Here is a 24,669-nt window from a genome sequence, read left to right on the forward strand (position 1 = left end):
CCGAAAGTTATACACATGATGATGTGGTCAATCGAATTCATAACTTTTCAATGCTATTCCTTGCAATGACAAACATTATGATGCAAAATATTGGAAAAAAGTTAATCGCATTGCACTCATCACCGGACATTTTTGAAAACCAATTAAAATGCGTCCGAAGTGGAACAGAAATCAGCCGTCTCTGGGATGGAATTGGCCCTCTATGCAGTCCCCTTGCTTTGGACTGTCATCCTGACTGAGACGTGACTGCATGAGAAGTTAATGTTATAGACCTCTTACGATCAGTCCTCATGCAAAATAGATTCGTTGTATTTGCTGACAGCAAATGTGTGCATTAACAGCGGAATTAGGACTGTTAACCCATTTCATAGCTTTCCAATCGGGAAACTGTGGTACCTATGTATACTTTTCTAGCACTTGCAATTAGTAGCGGCGGTGAATGGGGTTATTGTTGGACTTTTTCGCTCGTGTATCTTTGAAATATACTGCGCAAATGAAAGAAATACAAATTTAGAGTACGCAACTTCCGTACTTAGCTTCAAAGATAATCCTGCCGGGATGAGTAATTAAATTCTGTAGCTATCGGTACGCCTTAATAAAAACAAACCTTCGTAAAGAGTGCGAAATATCTATGATTCTGGAAACATTAATTTGTGAGTTAATTTTTTTTGCAAATTCACTTCGTAATGGATTCGTTGGGGCTAGGGTAAAGTCCTCGTCCGTCAATCCGTAGGTCGTGGGATCGAATCTCGCCTGGTTAGGTGTCCCTTATGCAGGGCATGGATGATTGTATTGCGGCTTGTTAATGTTGGAACCCTAGTTGTATATACCATTATGTACTGTCTACGAGGCAGGGGGAATAAATAAAGAACTCAAACTTTGTGTTTTATCCAAACTCGCTCCTTCGATAGTCCATTAGGATTAGGCTCGGATGTTAAGGTAGAGAATTCGCCCTATCCTACGCAGTCCCATCGTTCCCGGCTAAGGAAATTTCTCACAATCTCGCAAGCCAGTGGTAAAACAGCTTTTTGCCCGAGGTTAATCAGGTGTTTTTCAATTCCCAGGTCTTCGACTTCTTTTTTTAATCGTTTTGATAAGACTCCCTCCGAGATTATTAGTGGGCGAATGCTGACTTCTTTCAACTTCCAAATATTTTTTTATTTCACCGACCAATTTTTGATACGTATTTCGATACTTATTCGTATTTTAGTATTTTCTCTTTTTCCGTTGACTCAACGTTGTGATTCGGTTGCTACATCAATTATATTTGCTATTTGCTGTGATTTGTGGATCAATAAAATATCTGGTGTATTGTAATGTTATGAATATTATTATTATTATTAAATTAGAAATTATCCATCGAGAATTGGAGGTAAATGTCGCTCATCTGTCAGTGTTATGCTCCCAGTGGTGTCTTATGTAATGATATAACGTATAGGTATGCGAAGTATATTCGGTCACCCACCCAGCCGTTCACCTCGGCCAAATCTTTCCGCCGGCATCTCGTCTTCCATCTCTTCTCCATCGGTACACTCGCCCGTCCCGTCAACTGCCCCTCCTCCTCCATTTTAAATCCTTCCTTCCCCACCCTCCCTTATTCCTCCTCTCCCACGCCTCCCCTCTCCCCTTCCAAGCTTCCATTCATCCTTCTCTCTCACTCCCCCTCCCCCCTCTCTCTACGCGCTTATGTTAGCAACTTCCCTCCGCTTCGACCGACAGTCCAGAGTCATGACGTATGCTCGTCCAGTTTCAGAGTGGAGAGGAACTCATCTTCATCTTCGGGTTCATCATTTAAACAAAATTCTGTTGTCTCTCACTGTCAAAGCAACAATTTCAAAGTCGTGTACTCTCTCCTTCAGGAATCGTGAAATTATGTTCTCCAGTAGATTGAACTTAATTAATCGGAAAATCAGGTAAGCTTTTTATGTGGAGATTTAGAATACAATCTTGAAAAAGCTTCTAGCGAGGACACTTACATTAATAAATAACTGGTTTAAGAAAAAATAGAAGGACAGAAAAAGGAACACGCGAAACGTGTGTGTACCACGCATACACTGGAGGAATAAATTAATCCTGTGATGAATACATACTGAGTACTCATCATGGTGAGTGGATTCTCTTCTGCGTGTGCTCTTGCTAAGTCATTCGAGTTTTTCGTGGAATTATTTATTTGTTGGATACCCATAATGGTGCATTATTTATGATCCGTAAAAATCGTTCTTTGTATTTTGAAGACTAGCATTCATACCTAGTGTCGCATTAGAAGTTATTTTATTATCCTCTGAGACAGCGGCGTATGATAATGAATAGTATTAGTCGTGGAGAAAAAGATACCCTGCAATATGTTTTATTTGAAGATTTATCTGATGTATAGTTAACACCTAATACGGTGGAAAACTTGTACATAGTGAGTAAAAATAAATCTTTCCGCATTGTAATTTTTTCATTTTTACTTTTACAAACCCTTTTCGTTAAATGCCTGCCTGTTATGCAACTGCTTAGTCGATGGCTGAAGTACGCTGTTTTTTAAATTCAGTTGTAGCTGAATTCACGTGGTGAAAAATCGGCGTGATTGTAAAATCTCAGTCAGAGAAATAATGCCTTACCTTAAGAAACCTCTAAGTCGGTGTGAGCTTCCGACGCCTTTTTTGCGAGAATTCTGGTGACGGTGGATTCAAGAGAATACAAGGTCTTCTTTCCCTTCCTATTTTCTCTAACTGTCATGACTTAAGAAAAACTTAGCACTTTTACACTATAATTTAATGCGTGCGACGCGTTTCGGCCCTAAGTAGCCGAGCAGTGTGAGCAGAAACGAGTCGTACGTGTTAACATAATTGTGGTAAAATGCAACTGTCTTTCATTTCAATTAGACTTAGCAGGCCGAAATTTCCTGGCGGAGTTATCAGAATTTGTGACAAGTCGCACTTTTGATAGGAGCATGCGTATCTATGTACTTCGTGTGTATACTGTGTTCGTCTCTCATGTTATCGTTCCGATTCTTTTCCTAGTCGCCGTCTGGAATCACGGATATAGTTTGCTTGTTCACGATTAATGTAAGGTGAATGAATGGTGATGTCTCTTCACCCTATTTCCTTCCTCTGGTGGGACCTGCGATGTGCTTGTCATTCGATTGCTGCAGCCATAACCCTCCTCGTCTCTCCATGAATATCCTGCTACCCTCCCCTTCTAAACCCTAGTTCCGCCCTTGCCTCCTTCCGCCCCTTAATCCTAGGCCCCTACCGGCCCCCCATCCTTTTCCCCGCGTTCCCTAACCCTGCCCCACCACCAGTACACCCTATTATCCTCTCCATGTCGCGGACCCCTTCCCTCTCAAGAGATGTGCCATCCTAGAACACGTCACATGCACCGCACCAGAGGCTTGTTCGATGAGTCGAAACACCAATGGTGGTGTTGACCTTCGATAACTAGATGTAAAAATCATACCGATCAACCGATAACCGATTTATGCTATGGAGACAGGAAATATGAATGATGCTATCAAAAGTGCGACTTACTTTACTCCTCATAAAAATAATGTTTACTCTGCCATCCTGTTTTGGCCGTCTTAAGTTAGAATAATTAGGGGTAGCAGACATTGGTTATCGATGTCTGCTATGGAGAAATGCCCTTGTGTCGACAGCCGATGATATTTCCATTATCAATCGAAATAGGCGAGCAACAACAACCCAAATCCAGCGTCATTAATGGCAAATGGGTGAACATCGAAATATATCAGGTCAGGGCAGTTGGCATTGAGTTGAGAGAGAGAGAGAGAGAGTTGAGAGAGAGAGAGAGATATATTATATACTTAATTAAATGACATTTAGCTTTCTCTTCATTTTCAAGTTCTCTACGCTTAAACCTTCATTAGTACACCAAAGGAAGTTTCATACACTACAGTAGCCATCGAGTTCGCAGATCGTAGTTAATCTTCGGTTTAATGATCATCGTTCCTCGTAGATAGTCAAACGACATCGTTGACCTTTTACAAGCAATGACCTTCGTTGATTGTAGACAATCAAATATTATCGAATTATGCTGTACAAAGTTGACCATCATCAATCAATGAGCTTAGTTCACCGTTGACCACCGAAAACCTATGGCTATCTGCGACCATCGTTCGATACCTACAGCCGACACCGATCCAAAGGCTATCGCCAAAATTGCACACGGGGCAAGTCCACCTCACACAAACGCACACGGACATCGACGAACACACACACACTCTCATGCTCTTCCCCCACCCCCTTCCCACAATCCCTGCATCCTCTCCCCCTTTGCGCCCCTCCCGAGCCCCCCTTCAAAACCCTCAACCCTCACGGATTTGTGCCGGATCCGTAGCGTTAAGCAGATTATCTGCCTATGATTGATGAAGCTCTCGGCCGGTCTCCGGAAAAGAGCGAGAGGTAAGGGAGGCTGTGGGGATTTGCCGTTGGGACGGGGGGCGTGGAAGGGGAAGGGGTTGGGGAGCTTTGGGATGGAGAGGGTGGGGGAGAAGAGAGGATGAGGATTAGCCGCTTACGTGCCGAGTGGAGGCTTTTGGAGTGGACGCGAGGAGAGCGCTCGCTGCCTCCTGCCGCCGCCGCTGCTGCTGTTGGCGGGGAGTGGGGAGGCGAGGGAGGATGAACCGGGAAACACCACCACTCGCGCTAATAGAGCCCGCGTCCTATCCAGAGATGGCCGGGTTCGAGTCCCGGTGGCAGAGCTTCAAGGGTAACGGGGTGGTTATGTCATGACGGTTTTGAAAACGAAGATGATTCAAGCACGGGGATATGAACGGGGTGGGTCTCTCATGTGTGCACCACTCGAGCGAGTCTCTTATGTTTGTACCATTCGCGCTAATGGTGCCCGCCTCACATCCAGAGATGGTCAGGTTCGAGCCCCGGTAGCTGAGGGAAGGGTAACAGGGTGTTTTTGTCATAATGGTTCGAGAAAAAGAAGGGGAATGAAGAAGTGAATCACGGGGTTATGAACCTGGGTCTCTTATGTTTATACCACTTATGCTAATAGTGACCGCATCCTATCCAGAGATGGTCAGGTTCGAGCCCTGTAGCCGAGGAAGTGCTTCGAGGGAAACGGGGTGTTCATATTATGGCGATTTAGGGATGTAATTTAGGAAAAGGAAGTGGAATCAAGCAGTGAATCACGGGGTTATGAACCTGAGTATCTTATAGTTGTCGAGAGCGCCTGATTTCCGCATTCGGATGGCCGGGTTTAAGTTCTAGTATTTTGTCGGTGGCAATGATATACTTACATTGTTTCGGAATAATAAAATGGCGTTAATGTCTTTAAGTTAAGCTGAAGCAAGGGAGGCAGTAACAGATGAATGAGAGAGTAGCACGATACTTGTAGTGCTTATCTTCCAATTGCTGGATTTGAGTTCCAGTGGCGAGGGAAAATACTTCATACGAACACATGTGCTTTGCATCGTAAAGATAAGGGCCTAGTATGTAGTTGTGAATGAACGTGAGGTGGAGTGAACAGGGCTGTTATACGGAGCGAGGCTGTGTCTATGCTCAGATGCTTTCTTGACACTTGGGCATGGCTTGATTTGAGTCTTCATAATGCACGGAAATGAATCGGGGATATTAGCTTTCGCAGGTTTGCGTTTCTTCGGAAGGCACTCCAATATCTTTACAAAAAATTGTTCGCGCTGAACTGCCAGTATATTTCATCCTTGACTATAGTATAAAAATTTGTTAAAAAGTACGCAATGGGCTATCTCAGTGTGCTGTTAATTACTTTCGCCGTGTTCCTTGCGCAATACAATTTCAATTTTCATCTTTTTATTCTTACTCACGAACATATATATTCGCCGAATGGGAAGCTGAAAAGACGGAACCTTTCCCATACTATCTTCAGCGGAATTTACTGCTCGCGTTTGACGCCCTCTTATCATACTTCCATCCGATTCGCCATTTCGAGCGATTTCAACTCTCAGACATTCGCTCCTTTAGGTGTGGAAGAGATGTGAGATAGTACAATACAAATACTATTGAGTGGGTACAGGCAGTGGCGGATCCAGCGAGGGGATTGGGGTAATTTTGTTCAGTTGTCGAAAAAATACAGGAAAGCAGAGTCCCGGAAACCCAAGTAGGCTAGAGTAAACGAGCTAAAACGTATAAAAGAATTTCTGCTTTGGACCTTTTATAGTAAGGAGTAAAAACGTAATGTATTATATAAGCTTATCATGAAGTTTAAATACTAATAATGAACATATGTTTGTTTTAACAAACTCAATTTTTTGGAAAGTTAGTAATGAGACAACCTTAAAGTGTTATCACAAGCCTCGAAATTCTCTAATGTCGTAACCTTTCCGGATCCCCACTACTGATGAGGTTACCCCCTACCCTCACACCTCGCCCCCCACCCTTGTCCCTATCCTGGATCCGCCACTGCGTACAGGTAGAGTGTAGGAGTCGGTTGAAGTCACCTACACCCGTGCGCCAACATCTCCTTATTACTCCAACTGGTTTAAGTTCTAGTCTCCCAAGAAAAAAGATCGAATCTCGAAAGGATTCTATTAATAAGAAAATCTTTCCTGGTCAGCGGATTAGAGATTTGCGTCGAGAATTTCCGTCGCTTGGATTTGGCCTTTCCGCTTCGCTTTAGTCAGACATTCGGTTCTGCGCGATGTGCTCTCTTCGTTTTGCGTGTTTTGTTATTTGTGCCATAGTCCGGCTAATCCACTTTGGCGGTCTCCTAAATCGTTTTAAAGCGTTTCAGTCAAATGAAATGCGGTGTCGCCCGATTTTTTGCTTTTTTGACCTTGAGGATTGGAACATATTCGAAGACTTCTCAGATAATTTTGTTGACTGCTTGAGGATATAAGTCAATGCTTTAATGCCGGCCTCAGTGGCGACGGGGTAAAATCTTCGTCTGCCAAACACGATGTAGCGGGTTGGGTTGAGTTGGGTAGGTTGCCCCTATCTAAGGCATGGTTGTTCGTACACGCGTGATTGTTAAAGTTGTTATATACCCTGGTGTAAAATGACCAACGTGCGCTGTATTCGGCGGTATTAGAATAAATTTACATAGGACAGGTTATAAAGGGTGTAAAAGAGAAGAAATATGTAACTATGAAAAGGTTTGCGGATAGGAGAGAGAAATGGAGAGCTGCGTCAAACCAATCCTAGGATTGTTAACTAACGATGATGATGATGAAAATAAATAACTAAAATGTGTTTTCTAAGTCCAGTGTGAACCAGGACTACTATGTACATTAGAAGTTGGATGTTCTCGAAAGCAATAAATTACTAATTTTATTCTTACTTTTTTACTATCGTGTATAATTTAAAAAGTAGATATTCCACATTGTTTATCTTGCTGCATGTCAGTTCTTTGCTGTTATGGCTTTGTCACAATTTTACGGCAGTGGAAGTGAATTGAAATAAGGTTAAAGCAAGCTTGGGGGGGGGGGAAAAAAAAAGAAAATTAAGATATCTTTTCCGTATTTTTCATCTCGGAAACTCTACTAGGGAGTATAATAATAATGCAATTTGCGACCTGGTTAGTGTACTTATCAGTTGAAGAACTATGAATAAAGTTATGTCAAAATATGGATGGTAAAAAATTCTATAAGTATGCATGGTTAAAAATGTAATGATATGTCAAAGAATGACAATGAATATGTAGATGCACTGTACCCTCCTCCTTTGCTTGAGTAAAGAAGGTAATAATTTTCGTGTCGTTTCTCAAATTGCGTCCGAACAATATGTAACATTTTCATTTAAAATAGGTATGTAATCAATAACGGAAAATTATTTCGCATTTTTTATGAAGTGGTGAAATTTTTTACCACGTTTTCATTAATATCCTGGCCAGGGAACGCTTTTGATACCGTTAGTTGAGTGAAAATATGCAGTTCTGAATAGTTGGTATCTTATGTGCATTGCAAATAATATTTGTATTTTAACTTCAATTCCATCTGATGCCATTTGCGGCTTAGATACATACTCTGTTTATGTTGGATAATTCTGGAGCGAATAATAGGAATCATGCCATAATTTTATTCATTCTCTCGACGCTTTTCCCTCAGAAAATGCACAAAATTCGCGTCTTAACTGAAAGTTTTTCCAGTAAGAGCATTTGCGAGGATTAGCTAAGGTTAAGGCTTCGCTCACTATGTTTTTTTTATCAACTCGCGGGAATTAATTATTGTTGAGTGCTCGGAATAACCTAAGCTTTTACATTGTACGCACTCCCTGAGATTATTTTGTTCGTTTTTATCTTTTGAACAAAAATAAACGGACCTTTCCTATTCTAAGGTAGTCAAGTGCAAAGAGTCAACTGGACTATACATGGTCTTCGTGTATTTTCTCTACTTTTAGGAAAACCTGACTGTGGTGCTAATTAGTAAAAAAAATAAGCGGACCTGACCTCATCTGAGATAGTTAAGTGCCAGCAGTCCATTGCGCTATAAATAGTCGTCGAGTACCTACTTTCTCTACTTTTTTGAAAATCTGAGTGGCAGAATTTTCCCTTCTTTTAATGAGTCATTTAGTTCTATATTTTTTGGGAATTCTCCACACACCTGTTTTCCAGTGTTGGCCCGCAAGGAGTGAAATTTATAGGTATGTATTCTCGTTCATCGCCGCCAAAATCTGTGCTCATGGCTCTGGAAAATCGTGAATCGTTTTTCGCCTATTCGAGAGCGTGAAGGAGATTCGGTGGAATTCCCACCCGCGGGCTTTCCCGAGCAAAAATCACGCTTCCCTGATTATCGCGGGGCGACAACCTCGGCAGTGATCAATTGGGTGACGTACGTCTGTAAGATGCCCACAAGGTGATCTTAATGACTTAAATTAAATAATACTGATTAGTTTTCCATCTTAGTGAGAACAAAAGGTTTGCCTCATAATTATTATCGTGGATATTGACGCTACGAACTAGAACGATTGCAGATAACCTAGTGAAAATTGTAAATAACCTAAAACAATAGGGAAGTTTAGCTATCAAACCTCCTTTTAATTCGATACTGTCTCAGGCACATGATTGTTTATGTTATGTTTACAATTTATAACTTTTTATGAGTAAGTGATATAAAGTTGTGGTGGTGTGGCCTTTTCAAGCAGCTTTTCTGTGGCTGTAAGTATTTCTGGATAGAGTGGAGGGAAACCCGACGCGACGATAGCGTTGGTCTGATGAAATTGGAAGACTCCAAGAGTCAATCTGACAAGTCCATTTGACGGAGGGAGCGTTGTGCTTGAATCAGCCAATGTGCTTTTTGACTGCGTGGATGTAAATAAATATAATCGATTTTGTATTCCTAACTTAATGGCAGGGGCGCCGACTTATAAAAAATATTGGGGGGGCCCATATCGGGGGTCTTACCCCGGGAAGAGGTTAAATTCAAAGTGTGTGTCAGCACCGTAACACTATCATAATTCACACCACTTGTTTTCAGTTAACCTGCTTACTACCTTAAAATTATTTGTTTTAACACATTATTGAATGAATTTTAAAAGGTATCTATCGTCAAACATGGGAAAAAACCAATATATTTTTGTGATTTTCCCAAAGCATAATATAACTTAATTATTTTCTTGAATTATTGAGGGGGCTCAGCCCCCCCTAACGAATCTTTGAGGGGGCTCGGGCCCCCTCAGGCCCCATGGAGTCGGCGCCACTGCTTAATGGTAGTGTTCAGATCTCTTTGGTATTTCCATGTTACTCGTCATGTTGCCACATTATTTGTCAGCAAGAAATTTTGGTAAGGTAAAGTTTGGTGAAAAATTCAGTCAATACTCTATAATATATTGCTGTTTAAATTTTGAAAAAATAAACCTAAAATGTTACATTGTTTTTGATGAAAATTTCTCCTGCTAAGGGGAAGTAGAAAAAAAAAGAAATTTCATTTCCTTAAATTTTTGCATTGAACTGTGTATTCATGATTTTGTCAATCATATTAACTCGCCTGTTTTTCCGAACTGAAGGGATCTTTATTTTGGAAAGAGTTTGAGCCTCGTGAGGTGAAGTCTATTATTATATGATCCAACCCAACCCCATCTGCTTCATTACAGCTTATACCTTTTTATTCCCCTACATTGGAGTCAATTAATGCTTGTTGAAGTCGCGTAAACTTTCCAGAAATACCTTTATTTATCAAATACGGAAGTCCATCAGTCAGCGTTTCGAAAAAATATCATCTTTGGCGTTTATCTCCTACAGTTTTTTCTCTCTCCGAGGTGTAGATTTAATTGAGATAATTCTAAAATGAATATTTCCTACTCTGTGTTTTGAACCCGGCCCCTCGTGAGTTTAAGTTCATTCTCATATCTGCCAAACCAACCTCATCTTCTTAGCTACAGCTTATACCTTTGCATTCCCCAATACTGGAGTCAATTAATGCTTATAGGAGTCGCGTAAAGTTTCCAGAAATACATTAATATGTCAGATACGGAAGTCCATCAGTCAGCGCTTCGAAAAAAATATCTTCTTTTGCGTTGAGCTCAGACATTTTTTTCTCTCTCCGAGATGTAGATTTGATTGGGGGTTTTCCCGCATCCGAAATCCTTTTAACTCGAGTTCTTTTTTGATCCGTACCCTTAATTTTTCACCGGCGGATCCGTCGTATATTTCTCTCCACTCTAAATAAATTCGTCCGAGTCGAAACATAGAAGGCGATAATACCCCTTTTTTCAGGATCATCAGTCTTCATTCGCCGGAATCGGTCGCTTAATCTTCTGCGGGAGCTGTGACTCTTTTGTCAATTCGTCCCCGCGACCTCGTGAGGTTTTCGGATGGATTTTGCGAAGGAAGCAGCCTTTCAAATTCAAAGTGATCTCTCGCTCTCGGATTTTCCTCGAACGTTTGAAATGTGCGGCGGTGTTGACGGAGAGGGAAATGGAGTGAAAAATGGTCACCGAGGTTTATCGGAATACGAGAGTCGGCAAAGATCGATCCATCTTTTGCGTGAGGTAATTCGACTTCATTCATTCCTGCGGCATTTAGTGGGTTCCAACGGGTAAAGCAATCAAATTCCATTTTATGCTGATGCATAAATAATGTCACCTTATTGTAGTCATCGACTGTCTTTAAAAGGACTTTAAATTTCATGTATTTTATTGTTTTCGACATTGCAAAAGAATTTTAAGTTTTTTTTGTGAAATGTAATAAGAGGCTGTAATATTCATGCTCTCTGCATTCCTTGGAAGATTGTTATTATTTTTATTATTATTATATTCTACCGATTGAGATAGGTTTCCATGGAGTAGTTAAGAAGCATTCTGAGAACCTGCATTTCATTCAAGCAATTCCCTCTTCAATTCACAACAAGGCCTACTGCCTTTCATTTCATCTTAAAATTCAATTATTTTCCTTCCTCTCCCTCTTTTACCTAACATTCTACCCCATAACGCCGTTTTTAAATCCCCTCCCCGCCAACACTCCGTCCATCCATACCTTCTGTCTCCTCCGTATACCATCTAAAAGCTGTCTATCTTCCATGTCATCACCCACCATGTCCTTGGAAGATATCGTGTTAATTTAAAAATTATTTAGCCTAGAAACCCATTTAGAATAGTTTATAGTCATTGGAAAGTATTTTTTGTTAATTATTATTTTGAGCTTTGAGGCCTTTGTCAATGTAACCTCAAGTCGTGAATATTTCGATCAAAAGCCAATGGTATATACAGGTAAATTTCCGCGGCCAAAACCAAAGTTTGCCACCCCCTAAATGTGTCACGGGGCTTCTTAATTATAATTTTCCCATAAATATTTCGTCTGCGGAAGGATATGATTCTTTTTCGCTTTCCATTACCCAATTTTCGATGGGCTTGGAAAAAATTGCTTAAAAAGATGAGGTGACCGCAAGAATGTGTTCTCGTGAACGTGAACCAACCGTTTCGTCTTCGTCATGCAAGATTTTTACGACTTTTGGACAGCGCTAATGAGGTCTATTTCTCGCGCGCTGGGTTCTGTTACTTTTTTTTCGTAACTGAAAGGCACGAGAGAGTCGTTTTCACGCCCGCGTAAGAATTTAGGAAATTATTTTGGCACATCCAGGCTCTCATCCTCTTACACTACCTCCCGTAAGTTTGACGACCCGGAATTCGGTGCTTCCTTTCTAATTTCATGTCAAAGCTCCTCATTGCGAGTTTTTCGTTCCATTTTAACGATGAATTTTTTAACATAACATTTCAACAATTTCGGGCATAGCCAGGGGCAGTAGCAAAGCACTGAGACCAAAGGGAACTTCAACCTCTTCTTCTCAATATTGTTTCATCTGAAAATATTTACTAATTGATTCTTAAAATATTTTTTATAGTTTTCATCAGCGGATGAATTTTTTAAGGGTGGATTACTTATATTTTAAAATACAGGCTATTCATTGTTTTAAATGGATTTAAGTCCTAAGGACCCACACTGTACCCTTACTTGGGCTTTCATCTTACTTACAAGTTAGTTACTATGAACTCGTCACATAAAATCTACCTATCTAAAGGAGCTACCCAGAATATGACCAATTAACTGCCAGTTTTTCCAAGCATATTGTCCTTGATCAAAACTTCTTACTGCGTGAAGAAAATGTTTTATCTCCCTTAACCATGAAGATATTTTTATCAGTCATGACAACATTGACGGCAAATTGGCTTTTTATTTATTTTATTTTATTTATTTTTTTATTTTAATAAAGAGATACACATACAGCAATACTGCCAATTTAAAGTGCACTTATAACAACACATATTAATTAAATAATAATGATTTGATTACAAATTTAAATAGAATAAAAAAGAAAAACAAACATTTATCCGGCTATCTAGTCATTTATGCGATAAATATGTTAATGCCCGATGAGTAAAATTTTTAAGTGTCAGACCAAACGGATCAATATCACTGGGCAGAGTATTTATTAAAAGGGAAAGCCTATGGAAAAGAGAGCGCTTAATTACAGATAGCCTGGGTGTAGGAATGTGGAGTAAAGAAGTAGATCGGGTGTGGCGGGAAGGTACTCTAATGTTGAGGAAGGAAACAATGTCGGGACTGTCGAAGTGGGAGTTAAGGGTATTATAAATGAATTTGATGTCTGATTGAAGTCGGAGAAGGGATAAACTAGGGACGGATAAAGAGGATAAAACTGCACTAGTAGGTGACTCGCGGAGATTTGGGTTTCTAAATTTTACAATTTTTGCAAAAAAAGTTGTAACACTGTTAAGGGTGGCAAGATTAGTGGGGGCAGACATTGACCAAATTGGGGAGCAATAGTTGATCACCGGAAGAACTATGGTTGAGAAGTAGGCTTTTGCTTGGACCAGTAGTGCTTGTTAACTATCAGTGCCCAATGGGAAGGCTGACTAGTTGCAAATTGCCTTGTAATAATCGCCCTCCGAAGCAAATACCTGGTTGTTGTCCCACGTGACGTTGATTGTCTGTGCTTGTATCTCTAATTGATCCGACAGCTTTTTTCCATTATCGCTTCATACGTAGCTATTCAATCTGAATTCCTTGGGGAAAATATCATTGCGCTTTTCGGAATTTCTTAATACTGGTAACTGTGCTTCATGTATGGTTTTTCATGGATCACCTTTTTGTATTGGTGAGGCCTAAAAATAAGGATCTTTTTCAATACGTTATTATCTATCATAATGTTATGTCAATGGCATTGATATGTGATCATTGAAGCTTACGAAGGATGAAATGTATGTTATGAAAAGTAAGATATCTTTTTTTCTTAATTACTAGTTCCTGCGTTTCTTACTGGGATTGGATGTCAGTTTACCCATACTTGGGCAGAAGCAAAGAAAGAACCTGTGATGAATTCTTTATTCCGCTTTAAATAATTTAGTGCATCGAATTCCGGTAGGAGGGTTTTCAGAATTATGCTGCGTGAATCTGTTTATCTCTTGTGCTGTGGATTCGAATATCTTGGAAAAAACACGAATTTCTCGCCTAAATCCCTCAAAAACTGCGTAAATATAATATTTAATGGCGAATATTACTGAATATAATGTTTCCTCATTTCCCATGAATAAAGTCTATTTTTAATTTTTTTACTGTTGTATTCTTCATGGATTTCGTTGCTTTTTTTACATGCGTAGAGAAAGTTTTGAACTACTAATGAGCCATCGAGAAAGCTATTATTTCGAGTCGAGGAGTTCATAACATTATATACTGGCGAGAGTGTTCCCCAAATTATGTTTCGGGGAATTGCCTACTGGCGCTTGATACGCGTGGCTTGAAAAATAGCCCCCCTCTCACAAATCCTTCAAAATCTGCGCCGTTCTCATTTTTTAATTCCACAGGATTGTTTACTCGGGATATATTCACCGCCAAACTCCAGACGGATGAATTTCATCTGTTTGTATTTGTCATTTTTGCTGTTTTTCCGTCGGAAAAGGTATGTTTATAAGCCCGTTGGTTTTTTGAATATCCGTTTACCGAAGGCGGCGGGCCCCAACAGTGTCGTTGTTTTCGTCCGTCGAGTGCGGATAAATAGCTCTCCTCTCTTTCCAGTTTGCGACGATGATCCTCCAAAGTTCCCTCGATCCCCGCCAGGGGGATAGGGGTGGGTAGCGGATCCGGTCAAGCCGTAGCTTACGAAAAGCGGCTGTTGTCGCTGATTCCTCTGCGGATGAAAGGAACCGCGCGAGTTGAAAAGGAAAGGTTGTCTTGGTGGCAGTGTATAACGGGCGGGTGGACGTAACGAGGACAGCAAACAACAGCTCCGCCTCCTCTCCCTCCTTCTGTGTGTATTCCTTCTCTCATTTCCTCCCCTCTCTTAACAGTGCAGCGTACTTCCGCGGGTCCACGTATTATGTGGAGGATTTCACGTGTTCTTAATTCCGTGAAATATTAGGAGATTTTCTGCTGATCCATGGCGGGGATTAACTCCGAATTGAATCCGGAGGCCCACAGCCTGTCTTTTTTATTTCCAAATCCTGCCGATATCTGCTGAAATGGCTACGGCATTTCTTTTCAATTGTTCGTTTACATTGGGTATTATTTCGTATTAGTATTGGGAAAATATGGAGTAATTTGCCAGCTTTTTGAAAATATATTCAGTTGAATGGTTAGTAAATACATTTAATTATTTACAATGACATGATTATTTACATGTGATACTCTCGAAAAATTAACGACTTTACCCCACCGAGGTCTCCTTCTTAATGAAATTCTGCGTTATTTTGTTTCAATATGTTGTTGCGGTATTTTGCTATTAGGGTTTCAGTATTAAATGTTTTGGAGCGACCTAGTGAACGATTGTGAATAATAATAGCTGTTTGTTATATTCCACTTAGGGTGTAAATTGATTAAAATTTATAAATTGTGCGTTGGAATCTTATAAAATGGTTTTCTGTTTTCATAGTGAGAATTTACGGATTCCACATTGTGAAGTCTCTGATAGTTTTACATGTTTGTGAATGCCTTTTTTTATATCATTAATTTTGCTCCTGGCTCCAGTGATAATATTCTGAAGAACGGGATTTTCTTTTCTGAGAACAGTATTCTACGATTGTTCAGACCACCGCGGACCCACCCAAAAATCCTCACGCCGATCGTGTCGGTGGACTGAAGCAGGCTCAACACTGGTGATCTGCGAGGAATGCTTGCTGACTTGACGTCTCGAATTTTTTTTTCCTGCTACCTTTTTCGCTTGGTGTGGCATGAGCGTGTGGCACACCCAATCGCACCTCTCTTCTCCATCTCTGCGGTTTCGGGCATCACGTCGTTATGCGGTCTCCCTTGGCCGTCTCAGCGGAAGCTCGCGAACATTATTGCGAACGAATTTCTTACTGCTGAGTTCTCTCCATGCTATTCTACAGCATTATTATTCTTGCCATTTTGTTTCCTCGAGTGAACGTTTAACATCGATGGCGCGGGATTTTCTTGCTTTTATAGTCTACGAATGCTCGGAAGCCCGTGTGCTATCACTGAGACATGTTTCTAGGATACTGTCTTCATCATTTTTTTTATTGTGAATAAAATAAGCATCTGTCATCAGATATTATATTGAGTATCATGAATTCTTTGGCGATTTCTTTAAAATTTTACCTTACTTCTTTAGATTCGTCATCGCCGTAGCCATTCCGTTTTTGTCGACCTGGGAGTTTGACTATACCCGTTGCAAAACTGAAAAAAATGCAGCGTAAATTTGAGCTTATCTTTGACTCATTATTATAAAATGAGGTCGAGCGATCCCATGGTATAATACTAAGCTTTACTAGTCATCTTCCTTTACAAATTTCACACTCCTTTTGGTCTCAATTTGTATAAATTTGTAATAGCTTTGTGAATGTCTTTTATTAATTGCTGACATGATATATCATTTGAAACCGCGGAAGAGTAGAAGTGAAAGCGTTGGACTGATGATTAATTTATGTCTTTCCATTGGAGTTATGGGTTTTTATTCATGGATGATTAATATTTATATAAATTCTTTTACTTTGTCACATAAGTTTATCATTGTTCGTGATGTCAAATGGTGAAGAAGGTCATTCTTCCATATTATCTGCTCTTTTTCATGTGGGAGGTTAAGGTATGGCTAGTTTGAGGATTGATTTTATTACTCTTTGTCGGAAAAGGCCGCGTGACTTTGATATCTTTTGGCATCCTGGTCCGGCACCTTTTTCCACATCCCTTTGGGCAGCTCGTGATGTTGGCGGCGGAAGAGCTCAAGTTCGAAACTATCAAGGGGCAGGCACACTTGGCGCTCGTTCAAGGGTCCACCGCGGTGCGGCCGGGATGCACCCGTGGATGTGCACTCCCTCTCGGGATGAATGGATGGCTTGTGCGTGATGCCGAGGCGAGTGCTGCCTTTGAAGTGAGTTTTTGGAAACCGTCCTCTGTCGGAGCACGGGAAATGATAATTTTTCGCCATCAGCGCCTTGTTCGTTGGATAGTGATAGCTGACTTTATGCTCTGCTCATTATGATATAGTATAATAAATATTTTAAACATTTATTATCGTGGACTCATTGGTCGTTTTATACATTGATAAATGAACAATCAAAATAATATATTTACATAAATATCAAATATTTTAAATTTTTTAATTTAAAATATTTGATGCAAAATAATTTTAAAAACACAACTCAAAAATCCTGAATAATGTGTACACACAGGGTGAATACATAATACAGCAATGCATGGCATGAATGAGAATACAGTAATACAAAAAATACTGCAATCAATTTCTCTTTTCATTTTAGCTTGTTGGAATTTATCATATTGAAAACTTTTCTTATAGTTATTTACTTGTGTGATGGCGTTTTAATTATAGTTATTTACTTGTATGAAAATTACCTATCAATGGACCGAAATGTTTCCTTACGAATGTGTTAGATGAAAGTACATCAGATATATTACAAAGCTCGTGTAATCGTCGTTTGGAAGCCACACCTATTATAAAGAGTGTAAGTTTATTTAAGCATTTATCGTTGGGAAGTCAATTTTATTTCTCTGATATGATAATAAGTTTTTTCTATGCCTCCCCCAACCAATAGTAATAGTTGTGGAATTGTTTTATTGTGTCAAAAATGTTTCCTTTCCGCTGTAGTAATTTACGTGAACGTCATACTATATCTTTGAAATGTTTGTATTCATATTTTCCGTATGGTTTTTAGTTTCAAGTATTTATATAAATTAATTTGTTTTTGCAGACCTCTTGAAGTAGTTGTGATAAATTTGATGAACCACGTAAGTAGAGTGCAGTGGTAGGAAATGCTGTACTCGTGCGTTGTATTGCGTTAGTAAACCATGTAGCACTATCGCGATGATTTAGGGAATAGAGTAGGCTTTTAAGCACGCGAGGGCATCTATTACCAATTGCCGGCCGGCCTCGGTGGCGACGGGGTAAAGTCCTCGCCTGCCAAACCGAAGGTCGCGGGTTCGAGTCCCGCCTGGGTAAGTTACCCTTATCCAGGGCATGGATGTTTGTGATTGCTAAATGTTATCAGCCCCGATGTAAAGGCCGAACAGTGCTGTTTTCGGTGGTGTATGAAATAAATAAATAAACTGCAAAAGTCGCTTCTCGTGAGGAAATTCTCTTCCTCCCCGTAGCTCACACTCCTAGCGTCATCCACCTCTGGTGGGAGTAGTAGATACTTAGTGATATTCAACGTGATTTTCATTTTTTCATCCGGCTTCGGCGCTTACTTCCCCATTTTCCATACTAGGTACCACTTATTATTGGGAATAACCCCGGAGTAGCCTTTGCGCAGTCAACCGCAAGAGCAAGTAAAGTGCGTAGTTTCCAGTGTGCGATTAGGAAAACACTGCTTAGAGCGGACAGAGAGCTTTATAAAGCCTTTCACGAATTAGGGTGGGGGCCGCTAGAGGATCGGAGGCTACGATCTAGGCTTAGATTCCTTGAGCTATTGATAAGAGCTGATGTGTCTCAGAGCAACACGAAGGAACCTTACCTCACCCTGTCTTTGAACCTCACCATGATTTCGGGTCCGGCAGGAACAATAAAAAAAGGAAAATTTGTTCAAGGTATGGGCGTAGGAATTTGTTATTCCCCCGAACAATATAGGGCTTTGATAAATGCTTGAAGGGACTCAGTACGGGCGTCGTTTGTTGTTGTTAACTGCTGATCTCCTAACAATTACCGCCGTACGACTATTGTGGCTGCTTGCGGGGTAGTTAATAGATGTAGATGTCACAGGTCTTACTTAATCGGTAAGTAAAGGTGATCACTCAGTGTGACTGAACGCATCCAATAGGAATTTTGTAGAGCGGCAATCTCCGAGGGGATGCAAACATTTCGACAGACTTGAACGGCAGAAAATGAATATGATTTTCGTGCCTCTGATATGATCAGATACTACTTCGAGACACCTTTTGTGAGGTACCTTCGGCACCGATCATTGTGGTGGTTTTTGGTTGTCCGGGCCTAGGACCCCTCGTTTGCGCGGCGTCCGTTGGCTGGGCTCCCCGTCTGGCAAGGCCCCCTTCCCCCGTCCATCGTTCATCGCCGAATGGTTTTATGGATTCATTGAAACGTAAAATCTGGGTGCAGAGGATAGGGGAGGGTGTCGCGCAATTTCGGGGGCAGCTGCTGTCCCATCGGCGGCGGATGGGGAGTACCGTCACCCCCCACGGTTGAGAATGCCAATGCAGGCATACCCTTCAGGGCGGAAGTGTATTCGTGGGATTTATTTGATGGATATTTACGCAGGAAGGACCTTGGTTCAGTTCTTCTTGGAGGTGGACATTTTTCAGTGTAATCCCGATTTGCTTTGATGCTATGTGGTGTGTTCACTGTTCATCAAGGTACACAATAGATAGATAGGAAAACGAGGAAATGAATCTATAGCAACAAAAGTAAAAAAGCTTTACATTGCATCAAAAAATATAATTTCAATTTGGTGCGACACTATTGTAGGAAACAAGCGGATAATTTATCATCAGCTTCCATATTAAATGTTTATATCTATATCTACATATTACCCTGCAAGCCACCTACAGAGGTGTTTCCTTGGGGGGAAATACCTTTATAATATACGCCTATATACCTCTTTAGGCTTAGCATTTTGCCCTCTGATATGCGAATTCCCTCTGATTTTTGTTCAATGTACTCACTTTTAGAACACCGGACCCTTTATTAACTTGCCTACTACATCCCTAACTATCAAATGGCATACGTACTAAATCGATGTGAAGTCTTGTCTGGATTTGGATATCTGATTTAGTCGATTACGCTATTATAATTTGATTCGCATTATTCATTGGTGTGTTGTATTGATTGGGATTGCTGTATGTATTAATTTCATTTGATTAAAGTCTTAGATCGTGTGCGTTCCAGGTTGTTCTATACTTATTTTTACCCTTCGTAGACTTAAGTTTCGAAATCACTTCTAATCTTTGACGTATAGAGTCGTCATCGACTCGAATCTTTGGCCGAGCTAATATGGTGGCATGAGCGTTTGTTTACTTCTCCTACAATAAGTGCTGAGTGCTTTGTGTTTTCATTTTAATGGTAATTATTCGGGAGGATCTTCAAGAGCGTATTATTTTTTTACTTTTGCCTTTCAAGTAAGCGTCTAGCATTCTAATTTATTTAATATCGTGTGATATCAAAGTTTCGTCAGTAAGTCGTCATGAAACGGGTTGATATTGGAAACCATTATTTTGCCTCGTATAATTTTTATTAGTATTGGTGGAGGACGAAGCAAACGCTGCAGGCGTTCGAGATGTGGGTGTAGTGGAGAGTGGAGGTGATGTATACGGTGATAAAAATGGAGGACGAAGTGCTAGACGCGTTTGACGAGGGAGGGAAGCATCTAGAGCAGATTTTCCGGAGACTAGGGGTCAGGATGTAGCTCCTTGGTCAGCAGGTTCAATTGGGAAGGGGAAGTAAATAAATCATAGTGGCGGGAGGAATGTTAGATTTTAATAGATAAAATGCTAAGAAATAGACCTTGCAAATTTTACGAATCGAATCGAGAAGTCTTATTTGAGATTTTGGACCGACTGGAGTGATTTAAAGAAATTCTATATGTAAACCTACCTTAACCGGTAGTCTACTTCAATAATATAAAATTTCATTTATATCTACGAACCCCGAAAGTCACCTTATTTGGCATGTGACGGGTGGTGTTAGTATACTCCAGTCGTTTACAGTAACGAAAATGGAATCCTCTGTAGAGATCCTCCCTGGACTTTATTGAAGTCCCTTGTTGTTCGGGTGAGAACACATTCCTATAACTGTCCGTTCGGCTAATACTAATAATTTATTGTTTCAGTCGGACCTAGAAATACGGTGAAATTGTGAGATGATGTTGCCCATTTCGCTCTGAAAGATATCTGTTCTTAATCGCTCAAGCAAATTAAGCCTAGCTCGTAGGCTCCGAGTCTTTGATGCTGAATCTTCGAAGGCTCTTCGAGTGAATCATTTTAGTCGTTCGTTTCATTTTGAACGATTCGAAGGGACTGTTCATTTCCCAAATCTCATCCATCGAAAAATCGAAAGAATCAAAAATCGCACCTCTTCTCCTCAGCATCCCGCGGAGGACCGGTGATGGAGGGGGAAGGGAAAGGGGTGGGGATGGAGGATGGAGGAGGGGGGCAGAGGGGTCGGGGAGGCAGAAACCCGGATGGGCAGGAAGCGGTGAATGGCAGGGGTCATTGGCGTGGGGCAAAGGGAAGTGGTCAGTTGCGTGGCCCGCTCAACGCCCCTGGCTTATCCCATTAGCAGCCTCCTCCTCTTGCCGGGGGACAAGCGGCGGTCGAATCGTTCGTTCGTTGTTGGAATTGGTGGTTGGGAGTTTTCAAGTGCGGGTGCGGAGAGGGAAGTGTCGGCGGTCGGTGGGATCGCGGGGTTTGCTGTCCACCATTCTGAGTCGCTTCGCTCTCCTCGACCGTGATCCTCGTCCCTGCCATGATCCAGGTAGTCACTTGTAACAATTGAAATACTGTAAAACTTGCTTATAACGAATTTCAGGGGACCATCGTTTTATTTTGTTGTAAACGGATTTCCGTCCTATACAAAATAAAGGATTTTGTGATGTACACCACAGGATTGGCGGCAAATATATCATGGATACAAGTAAAGAGAGAGGTGAAAGAGAAAAAATACGTAGGTGTGAAAAGATTAGCTGATAGGAGAACTGAGTGGAGAGCTGCGTCAAACCAATCATAGGATTGTTGACCAGTGATGATGACGATGATGATGGTCTTTATTCAAGCAACAGGTCCGTAACAATATCCCAAGGGTACGAAGAATAGGTCGTAATAGCGGAAATTTAGTCTCAACATGCGGGGAAATTAACATTGGCCATCAGAGGAAAGTCCAAGGGACCGGGAACTCTCCTCGTTATCAACGGTATTACGTTACATCCGTGATCGGTAAAAGCGAGTTTTACTATATCTTCGTGTTAAAATGTCACGCGTATGATGAATGAGATCTACTCAATACACCCTCAGGGATATAGACAGGTAAAAATTATATTAGCAATAATTTATTTATCTAAATTTTGAAAATGTACAACTTAAGCAACAAATAATGAAGGAGCTTTAGCTAGCTTCACTTGCTAAAACGCTAGTGTGAAAGCCACCTTCCTGAAATTAATTTAGCGATACGCTAGTCAACCGAATAGCAATTTTTACGCCATATATATCATGCGAAAAAATGTAGATAGAAGAAGGAATTAATAAGAACATGCAACATTTATTTTGCTAAATGTTCGGTTAAGGGACTAACAATGAGACTGATATAACTATTTTTTTCTTAATTGCTTTAAATAGTTGTAATGATTTTGTTCTCCTTCAAAATTCGGAGAAAGTTTGTTATTTATCTCTCCCCTTCGAACGGTCATATTTGGTGTTATTTTACTCTTCTAAAACTTATGCTGTGGTCTTGAAATGTTCATGGTTGGTAGGAATATTCGAACCTAAGTATGATTTACCGGTGGTCATATCAAATCATGGTTTGAAAATTTAATCTCGGTTATTTCCGCATGTTACAAATTTCTTATTTGAGATTCAGGAAAGTGATGTCAAATATCTTCTCAAATATACCCTGGAAATTTCAAGATGACTGCTTAAATTTTTAATGCGAAAAAATAAGACCGATTGATTGATGTCTATTCTTCGACCCCCGTATTCATTCTCTCCATCGCTTAATCCCTATAGACACCTCTTGGAAGATTTGTAAATTATTTGTCTCCTAAAGGCTTCTCCCATTTGAGGGCGACACTCGACAGTTTTCTGGGAGACTCTCAAATGACGGATCTTATTACGCGATAAAAATATTTACTCCACCTAGGAAATAAATATTGCTATCGCGTAATATTTACTTTCTAATACTTTAATGCTGTATTCTATTTTCACATTATCAATTTGCATTCAAATCACATGGTTTTATTTGCAATATGTACCATGCTTTCTTCGCTATGTCGGTTTGACAAGTTAATAACTGCAGAGTACCTCTAATTGCGGGTGTGTATGTAAATAGGCCCCACCCTCAGGTTTGTAGTCGATTGATCTACTCACTAAACCTGGATACCCCCAAAACTTTCACTTCCAAGTATGAAATTGAGTACTTATACCAGGAAAAATGATAACTACTCTTCACTGCCTGGTTATATTGGGTAATTTGGTGCATTCAAATGAAAGTACGCGTTCGTTTTTTGGTTTTGCCTTGTTCTAAAGGCTGTTCGGAATATACAGTAATGAGTAGTTGTAGGAGACCGAGTATAGTGTGACCATCCGTCAAGGCCGTTTTACACGGTACACGGAATTGCGCCGGTTAGAGCTGCATTAATTTCTAAAATGGCGTGGAATTGCGCGAATGCATGAACGAAATTAGAACAGGGGCTATTTTGCCGTCTCGCATCCACGCATTCCCGCATGTGTTCTAGCAATTCACCGCTTTACACGACGCAATTTTGATTGCGCCTTCACACGTACGTCAGACTGCGCAATTCCGTGTACCGTGTAAAACGGCCTTAAGACATTTAGGGTGTAATCCTTAGGAATCCCGGGTTTCACACCGGGTTAGGTCCTTCGGTGGTCCTTTGGAAGGAGATATGGAGGTCCTTACCCGGTGTGAATCCCAAGAAATCTTCACTGATTTTCAATGGGTGTAACCTATGTTTACATGTGCATGAATGGCTACGGATACGCCGATGTTAAGTTCCTGTTTACGGATGCAATTCTTTGATTAGGATTTGTCGAATTCTGCATATTTCGCTTGTAGAGTGGAAAAAATCGTGCCGTACAATAAATTTTAGTTGAATGAAACATTACAATTTTTCCATAGAATTTATTCGAATACTGCACGTGTCGTTGTTACAACATTATCAAGTGCCTAGGCGAAGGAGCTTAATAATACACTTGATGATGTTGCGTGATAACTAGGCATTTGATAATATTATTGTAGAAACGAAACTCGGGAATATTGCAATGTTTCGTGTAACTTATGTTAAGAACTTCCGCCATATCGTGCCGCGTATCACACAAACTGTGCGTATAATAAATGACGCTAGAGGAGTTCACTTTTCTATCTCCTTGCAAAATAGGATGCCTCCCATTGCCTGGGTGAAGTCGTTTGAACAGTAAATTTCTTTCTTGGACGCTTTTCAAACGCCTTCGCGCGGATGCCATATCTAGGCGTTTGCCGTTCCTAGGGAATTTTTCCATTTTTTTCATTCGTAATTAGTGTTCGAACGAAAACTCAATGTCCCACGCTTTCACGAAATAGTTCCATGGAATAGCGCGATCAACTACGACGGCCTAGCTCGCAGTGTAGAATTCGAATCTAGTTCATTGATGAAGTGATTGAGTTCATGAATCAACTTAGTTTGTATTCCCAAGAATCCAGACAGGATTTATGTTTTTTGTAGGTGTGGTTATTTTGTCGTATAACATCCTTGAATCGTGTTCTTTTTCGATAAAAAATGATATTATGAGACATTTTATTTGCTATTAGTAATGTTTTTTAAGACGAGGAATTACTTATTAGTTCAGGAAATTTTCTCTAATTGGCCATTGTGTCATTTGACTCCATGAATGAAAATATTGAGTTCGAGTTGGTGTGGTGGCTAGTGTTGTGTTCCCACCCCATGGGCCATGGTTCAAATCCCTGTGGTGAAATTTGTTTGTGGCGTTATTTGTTGCCCGATCCGTACTTGAGTGGTTTGTTTTTGCGTGCACTTCTAGCTCAGCACTCTGTCCATCAAATGGTACGTTATGCCGTGGTCTACTTGGCGCCTCTCGTTAAGA

At 40.6% G+C, this 24,669-nt stretch overlaps 1 protein-coding gene across 1 annotated transcript in view; it reads left to right on the forward strand.

Moving 5' to 3' along the window:
* The window catches only part of LOC124153901 (histone-lysine N-methyltransferase SETD1A), a 236,868-nt gene that overhangs the window by 114,294 nt on the left and 97,905 nt on the right, over nt 1-24,669 (forward strand). The window lies entirely within an intron of this gene.

Source organism: Ischnura elegans, chromosome 2, assembly GCF_921293095.1.
Source record: "Ischnura elegans chromosome 2, ioIscEleg1.1, whole genome shotgun sequence".
Classification (NCBI taxonomy): domain Eukaryota; kingdom Metazoa; phylum Arthropoda; class Insecta; order Odonata; family Coenagrionidae; genus Ischnura; species Ischnura elegans.